The sequence below is a fragment of the Carlito syrichta genome, unplaced genomic scaffold (genome assembly GCF_000164805.1).
Source record: "Carlito syrichta isolate Samal-C Ts95f unplaced genomic scaffold, Tarsius_syrichta-2.0.1 Scaffold47312, whole genome shotgun sequence".
Taxonomy (NCBI): Eukaryota; Metazoa; Chordata; class Mammalia; order Primates; family Tarsiidae; genus Carlito; species Carlito syrichta.
In genome coordinates, this window is record NW_006991408.1 from 655,068 (window position 1) to 660,051 (window position 4,984).

Below are 4,984 nucleotides of genomic sequence, written 5' to 3' on the forward strand. Positions count from 1 at the left end.
CGCCAAGTTGCCCAGGCGGATCTCGAACCCACGGGCTCAGGCAATCCTCTCACCTCAGCCTCCCAAAGTGCTGGGATTACAGGCGGAGCCACCAAGCCCGGCCTACAATAAATTTTTAAAAATCTGCCAGGCGTGGTAGCGCGTGCCTGTAAATCTGGCTACTCGGAAGGCTGAGGCAGAAGGATCGCCGGAGCCCAGCAGGTTAAGGCTGCGGTGGTGGGGATCCTGCCACTGCACTCCAGTCGGGGTGACGGAGTGAGACTCTAACTCAAAAAAAAAATAAAAAGAAGATCAGATGGAGGGTACTTTCCATGAATGGAGCTTGCATGACTGGAAGCTGCTCTGGGTGAGCGAGTCAGTGTAGGTAAATGTGAAGACCTAGGACATCACTGTACACCACTGTAGACTTTGTAAGCCCGGTGCGATTAGACTACACTAAATTTACTAAAAACTATTTCTCCTTTTTCAATGAAAATTTACTTTACTTTTTTACTTTGTAAAGTTTATAAAGTAGATTTGTTTACACCAGATTCGCCACAAACACGTGCGTAATGTGATGTGCTATGGCCACCTGTTGTCAATAAGAAACAGGAACTTTTCTGCTCCATTAGAATCTTATGGGACCATCATCACACATGCAGTCTATTGTTGACTGAAACACCATTGTTCTGTGCGTGACTACATTTGACTTTTGCAGTACCTCATCCAAAGTGTTGATTATCTTATCAAGTTAGTTTCCTTTGAAACCTTGTTTCAGGCTGGGGAAGTATATCACAAAAAAATGTAATGAAGAAACCCCATTAGCCTTAAAAAGAAATGATGATGACAGGCTGGAGTTTTTGATGCTACTGTATATTTTCTTGGATACTTTCTCATTAAACCTTGAAACATTATGTGAAATCCCTATGCCTTTAATGGGAAGGCATAAGAGAAAAGTTAATAATATGTAAAAGCACCAAACAATCCTGAACAATGAAATAACTAGTACCTTCTTTCCATTCTGTAGCTCGCTTAATTTTGCTGTCTTTTCTTTTAAACTAGCCATCCCCATTACTCCCTAGTAAAGATCTACTCTAATTTCAGGTAGTGAAGATTTGGGAGAAAAAGAGACTGTTCTTATTCTTAGCAGGAATGCAGGAGTCCTCCAAATGCTGATTGCCTGGTTTTAAATTGCCCTTATCAAAATGATACATACACATAAGCAACTGTGAAAATTCTCCTCGACTACTGAGCCCCAATTATCACAATCAGGACTTCTGAAAAAAAAAAATCATTAGACAAAAGTCAAACCATATGCATAAAGGACAGAGAACAGCAGGATTTTCTGGTCACTTGATGTATAAATCAGTTGTCTAAGCCTGCGGATTATATAAGAAGCATAAATTGTGATACAACCGACAAAATGGAATTACTCATGCATGCATCCATCAAAAGCTTTATCTTCAGGCTGACTTCGTTATTATTCCAAGTTCAGAACATAATTTCATTGTCTCACTGTTCCCTTTCAGTTCCATGCAGACACAAACCTGTAGCCACTTGAAAATGTCTTCTACCAAGGCATGGACAGATGAAGATACAACAAAGCAAACTTCACGAATGGTGTCCATACTCTTTCCTAGGCTCACCTCCCTCCCTCTCCTTCAAGGTGGAGAAAATAATCTCACTATAAATGATGCAGCTTTAAATCAAGTACTTCACTGCTCTGGGAATTAGCAACCTTATTTGTAAAATCAGTGGTTTAGACTACCCTGGAGAATGACCTTTAAGACCTTAGCCAGGCCTAACTTACACTTTTGTAAGTCTATTTTTCTAAATGTTTTCTAGGTCTAACTTCTACTTTACTAACAGCACCTAGTCGATGAACTTGCGTTTGACAGAAACAGTTTTTGAAAGATGGACACAAGTCTATCCATGCTTCTTAATTTACAGAAAGAAGAACAAAAGGTCAAACTAATGAGACAAGGTCACTGAGCCAGCTGACCACAGACTCAGGTCTAGAACCCTAGGCTGAGACCACTCCAGGGCTTCCTGCACCTTATCCCACAGCCTAGGGAAAAGTCACTTCTAAAAAGGTAAGAAATGATCAACATTGCCACACTTTAAAGCAGATTCCTCCAAAACGCCACAAAGTCTCAGAGGAAGGTGTCAAAAGAAGAGTCTACCCCCAAGAAAGAAAGCTGCAGCAAAAGTATACGGTTGATGGGTAAGAAAGTAACGCCTCCTCGGTGTGCCACCTACTCCAGTCCTCCAGTCCTACTTCCTGTGCTCTTCAAACCAAATCCAAGACCTTGTAGGGATCTGACCCAGCACAAGCTCCAGAAAGTCTCTGGGTCATTTAAGTTTACAATGTCTACACTCAGAAAACTGGGCTCTTCAAATACACAAGCTGCCCTTTTTGCAAAGAGAAAGCAGTTGAGAGGTCAGTACCCTAAAGCAAGGTGACCAGCAGGGAGAAGGTTGTACCGAAGTGCGGCCTGGGAGCTCCAACGGGGGGAGCCCATGTGCAGACCTGCAACAGCCGGAGGACAGGCCCTGAGTAGTAAACTTGCCATTTGTCTTTCTGGACTGTTACCTATTCCAGCAGAACCCCTGGTAGGATTTCAAGTTATGACAATGTCTTGCACAGAACAGCATTTTGGTCTTTTCTTTTTTTTTTTTTTTTCATAATCAATATTTTTTATTATGGTTTTGTGGGGTACAGTTAAGGGTTAGGTGTACAAGTACGTTTCATTCAGGCACCCTGTTGATAAGAGGTGTTTGGTCTTTTCATATAGCATTTCTTGATTAAAATCTAATGTTTCTGTTTTGTGCCAGTTACTTTTATAAGCAACAGGATGAGCTCAGTTGATCATTTGAAACGTTCTGAAATTATTTAAAAGTATAAAATTGAGGCCAGGCATGGTGGTTCATGCCTATAATCCCAGCACTTTGGGAGGTCGAGGTGAGAGGATTGCCTGAGCTAACAGGTTCGAGACCAACCTGGGCAACTTGGCAAAACCTCGTCTCTATAATAAGTCAAAAAATTAGCTGGGCATGGTAATGTGCATCTGTAGTTTCGGCTACTTGGAAGGCTGAGGCAGAAGGATAGCCTGTGGCCTTGAGTGTGCCACTGGCCTCCAGCCTGGGCAATAGCATGAGACTCCAACTCAAATATATATATATAATTAAATAATTTACTCAATTCTCAGGTGAACATTTAATAGTACATCATGACCTCAAACATTACTTAGTATATTCCTGAGCAAATGGCTGAAATAAATTTTCACTGAACATTTTTTTTTCATTTTCACACACTCTTAGAAGAGGGTTAAGCTATAATATAGTTAAAATAGAAAAAAAAAATTTTCTAAAGTTTTCTAAATAATGTGTGTGTTCTAGGGGTTTCTGGGGGAAATCTTACCATGAATCAATTTTAATCTCTGTAAACATTCCTAAGTTTGACAGACTGAGGCTCCAATGCTCTGCTGAAGCTCAAGGTAACCAAAGCAGACTCAGGAAAAAGACCTATGAGTGCACTACACAGACATGTTTTCCATTAGAGACTAAGCCTTCCCTGCATCTTATTCTCCACCTCCCTCCACATGTGTGCAGTAGAAGGCAGCACATGCAATGGCTTAAAAGGGCACATAAAGTGAGAACTCGGGGTCTTTCCTTTTTTTCCTCTCTTTGTGTCTCATAATTACTTAAGTATGAGTTGATAATTCAAAACCACCACATGACATACTAATAGCAAGTTGGCAAGTAAAAGGTAATTCTCTGTCTCATAAATACAATACTTGGCATAGAAACAGAACCCTAAAAGAAGATGTTAACAAAGCCAGATGAGACAGAAGATTAAATCAGTCACTCCCCTATTCTAGAGATTGTCGCTTTTCTAGGATTTTACATATCAAACATTCAAAAACTTCACAAAAGCTACTCAATTCTGAAAGGAGATTTATGACCTTAATGTTAGAAAGAGACAAACTGGGAGATCAAAGGGTGCACAGGAAGAATAAAGATAATGACATTAGACTATGAGATAGTGATTGAGGCATAACGTGTATGTGTGTGTCTTTAAACTGCTTTCCCATACATTAGCCAATTTGATACTTTCGAGAATGATACTGGGTAGGCAGAGTGAGCGATGAGGATGATTACAACAATGCCAGTAATCATAAACACAGCAGCAACAGCAACAACCCTTACTGATCTTTTAACTACGGCCTGCAATGTGTTAAGCACGGGACACTGTGTGGGACACTGAGATTCACACCCCTATTTACAGAAACGCTCAGGATCGCTGCAGCTCAAAACAGCAGAGCCAGGACTCAAACACAGATCTTCTCTCACTAAATTCAGTTCTCTTTCCAGTATAAATAGTAATGACAGTCTACCAGACTCTCCTGCCAACATCTCTTTTTCGGGAATTACTGCATCTCTCCACGCCCCCCTCCCGCCCCCACCAGCCATATTTTTGTACCAGGAGTTGCCCAGCATGCACATGATCATAGCCCCAGAAGCAGCTGATAGATCCAGGGGTGGTCTCCAGTATCAAGCTAGACAAATCATATTCCTTACCAGGTAATCTGTAAGAGGAACTACGATAGATCAGATTAATCCTTCTCTGGGGTGCTGGATTATAACACACAGGCAGGGAATTGCTAGCCGAAACTATTTTCCTCTTGGTGGAAATGGAGAAAACCCACCACAGTGAGAAAGTAGAATGAAGGAGATCTGAAAAGAGATGAACACACAGAGTCTTCGATAGTGTGCAGCCCCAGGCTCTGCTTCTTCGGCTGGCTACAGTCCTGTGCACGGATTCTACAGACAACCTCAGTGTATGCTGCCTTTTACCTTAGGCTACCTCTAGGGGGCTTCTGCTCTGAGCAACCAAAGGTCCCAGGTAGCAGAAATAAATTGCATCAACAGATGCCAAGTCCTGCATTAGGAGACCTCACATATACAGTCAGTTCAGTACTCCCCTACTTCAGTTAACAGTGCT

At 41.6% G+C, this 4,984-nt stretch overlaps 1 protein-coding gene across 1 annotated transcript in view; it reads right to left on the reverse strand.

The window, feature by feature from the left end:
* Positions 1–4,625, reverse strand: part of L3MBTL4 (L3MBTL4, histone methyl-lysine binding protein) — a 433,421-nt gene extending 428,796 nt beyond the window's left edge. Inside the window, exon 1 of the mRNA XM_021707570.1 lies at positions 4,561–4,625. The gene's annotated coding sequence lies outside the window, so the exon portion shown is untranslated. The remainder of the gene's footprint in view (positions 1–4,560) is intronic.
* Between the last annotated feature and the right edge of the window lie 359 nt (positions 4,626–4,984).